General features: G+C 40.8%; 1 long non-coding RNA gene across 1 annotated transcript in view; it reads right to left on the reverse strand.

The window, feature by feature from the left end:
* Positions 1-2,339: 2,339 nt before the first annotated feature.
* Positions 2,340-8,623, reverse strand: part of LOC114650438 (uncharacterized) — a 24,377-nt gene continuing 18,093 nt past the window's right edge. The window contains exons 2-3 of the long non-coding RNA XR_003716008.2: positions 7,732-7,810; positions 2,340-5,379 (exon numbers count right to left, since the gene is read on the reverse strand). This is a non-coding gene — a long non-coding RNA (uncharacterized LOC114650438). The remainder of the gene's footprint in view (positions 5,380-7,731; positions 7,811-8,623) is intronic.

An 8,623-nucleotide genomic window follows, 5' to 3' on the forward strand; every position in this document is an offset into this window, starting at 1 on the left:
CACAGGGTCACGGGGGTCTACTGGAGCCAATCCCAGCCAACACAGGGCACAAGGCAGGAACCAATCCCGGGTAGGGTGCCAACCCACCGCAGGACACATACAAACACACCCACACACCAAGCACACACTAGGGCCAATTTAGAATCGCCAATCCACCTAACCTGCATGTCTTTGGGCTGTGGGAGGAAACCGGAACGCCCGGAGGAAACCCACGCAGACACGGGGAGAACATGCAGACTCCACACAGGAAGGACCCGGGAAGCGAACCCAGGTCCCCAGGTCTCCCAACTGCGAGGCAGCAGCACTACCCACTGCGCCACCGTGCCGCCCCAAATGTAACACTTCACATGGAAATTAAAATCTGTTTAAATTGTACGTTCACATCTCCAAACCACAAAGAGGCTAGTGTGTAGCGCTGGCCAGGGGTTGGCGAGCAAAGAGAGCAGGAGGGCAAGGCCCCCTAATACAAAAGATAATATAATGGAGGATTCCATTAAAGAAAAAAAAAATCAAGCATCATGTGGCAAGAACAGGTGTACTACTATGGCGGAAAGTTTCAGACTAAATTAAATAGATAAATACGCAAATGCATGTATTGAGAAATCGGACAATAAATAAATAAAAAGCAGTGATATGTGAGCATAAATAAGTATATGTGTCATGAAATGTGTTTTTTTTTTGCTTTTTTCTTTATGTATTAAATTCTTTTTTTACTTGTTGACAGTTTAATGGCAGGTCTCATTTCAAGCCCTATTTCATGTTGTGTGCAGTGTCACTGAAATAAATAAATGAAGAAATAATTAAATAAATACATTAAAAAATTAGCAGCAAAAACATATTTTATGAAACATTTAATTACTTATGCTGATATATCAGTGTATTTTATTTATACCATACCATTCCATTTTCTAAGCCCTGAGTAGGATTGCTGTTTTTATTTATTTATTGTCAAATTTCAAAATAAATGTATTTATTTTGTGTGTTTATTTTTTGAATTTGGTCTGAAATATTCCTCCATATATGAGTGAACAGTCAGTCAGTCAGTAGGAGAAATCATGTTTTATAGATATTCTGGAAATTCTGTGAGGAAGCAACAAAAGCACATGATCAGAGAGGTGCAAATGATGTTTAGAAAGCTTTGATGAGGTACCACATGAGAGGTTAGCCATTAAGCTAAAAGAAGTGGAAGTTCAGATTGCAGTTTGAAGATGGGTGCAAAATCAGCTTAAATACTGGAAACAAGGAATTATGAAGAAAGCAAAAGTAGGTGGTGTCGAAATTTCCCTCAGGGATTAGATCAGGGGCCACTGCTCTTTTTAATATACATAAAATGATCTGGATAAGAATATAAAAAACAAAACTGGTTAAGTCTGCAGATAATCTCAGTGGAACGGCAGATAATCTACAAGCAGCTAAATCATTACAGACAGACTTGCACAGAATGCAGGCAAAGTGGGATGCCATTTCATTTCAAACAAACATAAGCACATATCAATCCAGTTTATTTCTGCTAATCTTTCTCACAGCACAAGAGAGTGTATAGAGAATATGTAAACTCAACACAAAAGCCACCACACCCTGCAAATAAACGGGAACTGCTGCACCATAGCGTTGTAATGCGTTTGAAAAGGTGGGGCATACATTAGAACAGGAAATTATTTTTGTAGTCACTGGTGAGGTCATTTTGGAGAATCACAGACAGTTTTAGGAAACACTCTGTGGGAAGGTGAGCTACCCCTTTTCCCAAAAGAACTTAGAAGTAAGGCTAAATGCTCTCAATAGTGTTTCCACCTTGGGTTTATAACCACAAAGCCCATACTTTTCCTTCCTGACAATGAACACTGTATGTTCTGATGATGCTAGTAGGGGTTTCTTGTTGATGTCTGTAATTGCTTTGTACTGTTGCTTAATATACACAAGTGGGCATAAAAGCATTCCCAGACACCCTTTTGAAACCATTTTTCTTTGGGAATAGGAAGGCAACAAAGTCAGTCACTATTCCTCAGGCTGTGGCTCTCTGACACTATGTGGCTAAATCCATCTCTACGCTTCATTCTTTCCTCAAACCTTTGCCCCATGAAGTTCTCCTCTTCTTAGGCCTTCTCTTCTCTTTCCTTTTCTTTCACTCAGAGGAGGCTTTTAATGACTGCAACCATTGCCCCTTAATTGTCTTTAGCCTCTCACAGGAAATCACCTGCTCTTGTTTCTCCTGCATTCTGGAAGTCTTCATTTTACAATCTTACCCTTTTTGATCCTTCCGTATCTCAAATCAATGACTCTTCCAGATAAATAAAATAAAAATCTGAACACAAAAAAATGTCACTGTAATGTAATTAATGCACTATTACTCTAATGAAGTGGTTCCCAAACTCTATCCTGGGGACCCGCCCTGGCTGCAGGTTTTTGTTCCAACCAACTTTCATTTTTCATTGGACTCCTAGCCTAAAAAACCAGGTGTTTCGGTTATTTAATTGATACTTACTAATTAGTGGGTCTGATTCTGAAGTAGTTGCAGCTTTCATCATCCTGGGTGTCTGCTTGCTGTTAATTGTCACTATGAGGATTAAATGAAGGGAGCAAACTACATAGGAATAGGGGAAAATAATAGGAAAACAACAAAAGAGAGTTAAGCATTTATAGCTTTAGAAAAACAAATAATTTTTAAATATCTTATAAATGTAAAAGCCATACTGTTGTGCTTTTCTGAATGCAGAATAACAGAAGAAAAAAAAGACCAGCTAATTAAATGACATCAGTTTTTATTGATTATTATCACTGATTGTGAATCTGTTTGGAAGAAAAACATGCAGCCACAGGGGGCTGGTGTTTTATGAAAAGGGAGCGAGGCTGGTCGGAGGAGGGATCAACATTCCTGTCCTTTCATGGTTTCAGCAAATTTATGTGATAAACTCACTCACTCGGCTGATGATTGGGTTGTTTAACCAAATAATCAACAAGTCCATTTCTTTCCTTAATTTCATGCGGGCCTTGTCAATGTACCAATAATTTAGAGTGGGAAGATGGTACGAGCACCATTACACGATCCCCTGGGAGAAACTCCTGGAGGGTTGTGTTTCTATTATAATATAGCGAATGGGCTGCTTGATCTCTTTCTAAGTTTGCTTTTGGTAAGGGTCTGATTTTCGCCAATCTATCGCATAACTGCGTGATATATTCTAAAATATTTGAGGAGGGGATGACCTCTTCTTCCCATCCTTCTTTTAACATCTCCAGTAAACCGTGGGGTTGTCTTCCGTACAATAACTCAAAAGGAGAAAACCCCGTAGGAGCCTGAGGGACCTCCTGGTAGGCAAGTAACACAAGGGGGAGCAATTGATCCCAGTTCCTCCCATCCTCGCTAACAACCTTGCGTAACATCTGTTTCAAAGTTTGATTAAATCGTTCCACTAACCCATCTCTTTGAGGATGGTAGACCAATGTTATAGGATATTTAATTGGTTGCAGAGAGTTCTAAGGGTCATATGAGGTCTATACTGACTCGTTCAAAGGCAATATTAATGTGGGGAAGAGGGACAAGAGGAGCACAGTCCCTTCTGGGAATCTGACGTAGCTGACTTTCAGGACATGAAACACAAAAACCTCCTCATTTATCCCAGGCCAATAAAATCAAAACTTAATTTGCTCAAGAGTTTTTTCGGTGCCTAGATGGGCACCTAGGAGATGGGCATGCCCTAGTTTGCATACTTGCCGCCGATAAGTATGTGGAACTAATGACCTCAACTCACCATCATGCTCTGCCACTCGATACAAGAGTTCATTATTAACAACAAAAGTAGGGCATTCGTGGTACAGGATCAAGGGACTGATGTCCATTAACTGAAACCACTGCATTCCTGGCAAATTTTAAGGAACTACCATTCTATTGTTCCCTTTTTCGACTGAGACCACAAAGAAAGAGGATTTATAATACCGGATCTCCCCATGAATGCAATTTAGACTGGTCTTAACCTTGAGCCATTGTCGCGGCAAAACGTAAAGGTGAGCAACAATGGAAATATTGCTCCTGGATTCAAACATTGCCACTAGCTTAAACCCATTTATGACTACTGCCCCAGTAGCGGGTAGAGACAAAGGGTTTACCACAGTACAATACCTCTGTCCCTTGATTATAGAACAATCCATGGGTTCTCCAGGAAGATGACAGGTGGTGGATAAGTGCCCAACCTTCCCACACTTGAAACAGCGGGGAAGGTTGTGCAGCTTTTCTTTAGGCCGGATGGGAGGCTCGGCAAGTCGCCGGATGGGTTCAAGGACTGCCCCACGTACCTATCGAGCTTGGTGGTAGGACCGTTCCGACCAGTCTGATTTACAGGCAGCCCAATGACGCTCCACCACCTTAATAAGGGAGTCCATGTTTTTGTAATTTTGGTTCCGGATCTGCTGGGCAAGATTTTCTGGGAGGGCATGGACGAAGGTTTCGCATGCCATAATCTCGGCCATTTTCTGGGCAGAGTGAATATATGCCCTTAGCCAGCGCCCAACTTTACCTCAGACTTCAAAAGCCTGGGTATGTATTGTGCTCTCAGGGTCGAACGGCCACTCCCTCCATTCCCTTGCCTGCTGGACCAGACATATGCCTTAGCGTTTCAAAACCTTTGCCCGGAGGGTGTCGCAATTGGTCACCTGCTCCTCAGTTAAATTGTAATAAGCTCTCTGTGCCGCGCTCTTTAAGTAGGGTGCCAGGAGGTACGCCCATTTCCAACCTTGGCCATGCATTCTGCTTGGCGGTACGTTCAAAAATTTAGAAAGAGGTTTCCACATCATCTACCCGAGTTAAATACGTCAACTGAGGGGGAAGAGACCGAGCGGCCTCTGTCTGCACCGTTGCTGCAGCCTGTGCCTCAGACTCTGCCAACTGGGTGCAAGTTTCTTCCATCTGCACCTTCAGGGTGTGTAGTTCTGCCATCATGGTGGTCAAAACGGTGTTAAGATCTTGCTCTTGAATCATCTTTTTGAGTAAAAAAGATCCTGCCGACTACGGCAATTGTGATAGAGAGTTCCACAACTAGAAAAAAAAAGAGTTGGGGACCGTCCCTGTATAATCTCCACAGGACAATGAAAACAAACAGGCAAAATACATCACAATGACATGTACAAAATGGTGGCTTATATACAGAAAAAGATGGTGGGCGGAAATGAGATGGCAGGAAATGACACTGAAACTGGCAGACGGATGCAACGAGTCATCAAAAGTGACCAGAAGTGAAGTATGGGTGGAAGTGATGTCATCAATAGGAGACCGGAAGTGTCATTATAGGTTGGAGCTGGAAGTGATATCATCAGACGATGCCGGAGGTGACGTTCTGGTGGCCACTTTGGAACCCGGAAGTATGGTCGGTTTCATTTTCTTCCTTTTGTCTGAAGACAGAGAGAGAGAGAAGCGTTAGTACCGTAGATTGACCCTCTTTCTTGCGTTATTTCACTCACCTCTGGCATTACCTCCTAATTGCAAGTGTGTGACAATATTTTTTATATATACTAGGGGGCTGTGCCTCCTACTTGCTTTGCTTGCCCACCCCACAACCCCCACCCCCAGGGGCGCGCTTCACGCTAGCCACTTCGCATCTCTGCCGCTCGCGTTGTGAAGGGGGGGCTGAATGCACGCTAAGGAGATGCGGACAGATCAGCTGCTGGCTGACGATCATTTAAAAGCCTGTACAACAGCTGTCCTTTTGTCTCACTTCCTTGTCTCGATGGGACTTCAAAGTGTCTCCAAGAAATTGTTTGTAAGTAGGGCGTAACGTGCAAGTAGTCTCACGGGACTTCAAAGTGTCTCTCAGAGATGATTATATATATATATATATATATATATATGATATATACACACAAACACACACACACAATATATACATAAACACACAATACAAAACATAAAATGAAAGCATAGTTTAACTTTTTCTCTGCTATAGATAAAGGCATGTAACTATCAGTTCGATCTCTTGGCTTAGATAGAACTTTCCTGTCTTATAGGAAAAGACACACAACTTATGAATCCTGAATTTTCAGTTCATGAGGTTAAGATGGGAAAGTTCTCTCGCTGATTATGAAGTTTCTATTAATGGCAAGTAGTGCTCATTTGCTCACAGAACCTAGCCTTTGCCTTGGCTCAGGGAGACCACCCCAATCCGAGCTCTCTCTCTCTCTCTCTGTGTGTATGGTGCAGCTCTGCCCTTTCCTTTTGGATTTAGGAGTTTGAAATATATAATAGCCAGAACTTACCCTTCACAAGACTATTATCTTTAGCTACAGTTAATACCAATACCACAGTACATTAGATGGCTTTGTCCTCTCTAGTAAGTTGCAGTTAATAGTATTGTAATCTAAGTACACTTATGGATTGAGGGGAGTGATTCTTGGTTTCTTTCCTGGTCAGGTTTCTCCAGACATATGGAAGGATTTTTCAGGGTGCCTCCTTTTCCTTGTTCAGAAGGTCTTCTTCACCTTTGGTCACACCTTCTGGTTGTGGGTGGTACTGCAGTCTTTGGATGCTAGGAAAGTTGCACCTGCTGAGTCAACTACTCATCAGTCAGTGACTGTTGTTAGAAAGGCGAACATGTGGTTTACATACAGCCTCTCTCTCTTGCACCTGTCCTCGCTGTCCAAACTCCAACACAGAGAAGTATTCCACCTTTTCAGTCCAGCACGGTTGTCCTCTGGAGAAAAGGGATTGCTTTGACCTTTGTTGTGGCTATGCATTCTAGCTATGGCCAGGTCAAGCAGCTGCATGGTGAGACAAGAGCAATTAGTTAGGGATTTATAGTTAAGAATAGAGGTTGTGTCATGGAGTTCTTGTGTGCACATAAGCCCATCCTCCTGTTTGACTACTGGTGCAAAGTCCTCTGTCCATCAATGTTACTCAACCTGGATTTATGGTCCTTTGATCAGAACTTGAGTCCATTTTGTGCCTTAAAGACAGATGTCCCTGGCTGTTACATGGTCTGGATTCAACCATCTCATCAGATAAGGATGCAGATGCTGCATTCTAAACTGAAGCTCAGTCAGGTAAACTGAGACTTTTAGCTGGTGATGAGTGTCTGGCAACAGTTTTCTAAGCCAGTACTCAGGTTCCAGCCTGGTAAAATGGATAATGCCAGTCTGTCAGTCTCAGGCCACAATGTTCAAATTTTCACTTTTTCAATGCATTACTATCTTCAACATTCTATCAAAGATACATGATTGCAGTCATATTTTGCTAACTACCTGCCAGATAAAGACATGGAGGTTTGATTGGTCCACATTCTGTTCATTGTAAATACCACAATCATATATCATGGACTAGAACTACTTTGCAGTATCAGGGTCTGCTTTTGGAGTAAATCATTCAGATTTGCTCTCTAAATGGTAAATTGTCATCTGGACTTTGAATGGAATGCTTTCTTTAATCCAATTTTTGGCAGCTCTGATTAATATGAAAATAGATTGACTTCTGTATAGCAGATGTTATGCTATTTTAGATACTTCTGAGTTTAAATGGTTTATTTGAAAGTTATACATTTTATACCTAGGTATTACAGTGATGTAAAGTTTTTAGCAAATTTTTGATTGAATTATTCAATGCTTCCTTTACATATGTGGGCACTGTTGGAAAACTTTACTTAATATGAGTTTGTAATCTTCTGAATTATATATAACAATTACACATCATTCATTTTTTATTTCTTAAGCTGAAGAATAACTCTCAAAGTTTTAAATTATTGTATTTAACCTTACCTTGTCTGCATTGGGATTTTCAGAAGTTCTCATTCTCATGGAATTTTCTGCCTTGCAGCCAATGCTCCAGGAACAGCCCCTGTGATCATGAAATGAATACAGCAGATTAGCAATGGATTTTACATTTCAGATGGCTGTATCTAGCATTTGCCAAATATTTCCCATTTGAAATTACAGGTCATATTTTAGTGTATTCCAACTAGTGTGGCCAATTACCAATTTTAATCAAAGGAAGTTGGAAAACATTAATAGAGAGGTCATAAATTAAATATAGATGTGAACAGTGAATATATAAAGTATTGAAAAAAGAACGCAGAGGCTCATCATATCCAACTATTAAGTGGCGTTACTCAGTGATCAATGGCTGACGGCATGGTTCCACTTCTTACATCTCATACAGATATGCATCCACTAACATAACTTAATGTGTGAAGAAATGACTGTGATATTTATGGAAAACAGAGAATGAAATGGGAAACAAACGAAAATAGTAGTGTATAGGAAGACAGATATAGGACAGATTCATATCAAGAAATATAAAATATGAAGTATTGTGCATTTGTGTAAAGAAGATACATGGAGAAAGAGACAAGCTTAATAAGAAATGTAGCAATGTGTCTTTGGCATGACCTATAAAGAACAAACTTAGGATTAGCAGTCTAGGAAAACCAAAAAGTGGGCAAATGGAGAGGATCTTTCTAATAAAGGTGTTTAGAATGCAATAGTGGTGATATAGTCAGTGAAGGATGGAGGCTGACAAGATTAAAAAAAGAAAAAAGAAAGCAAACTATTTAGTGTTTACACAAAGATTGAGGGAGCATAAACCAATTAAAAAATATGCATTTTTACTAGGGCTTTGTGATGGGTAAGCCAAGGAAAGTTACAGTTGAAG

The sequence above is a fragment of the Erpetoichthys calabaricus genome, chromosome 4 (assembly GCF_900747795.2).
Source record: "Erpetoichthys calabaricus chromosome 4, fErpCal1.3, whole genome shotgun sequence".
In the NCBI taxonomy this organism is placed as follows: Eukaryota; Metazoa; Chordata; class Cladistia; order Polypteriformes; family Polypteridae; genus Erpetoichthys; species Erpetoichthys calabaricus.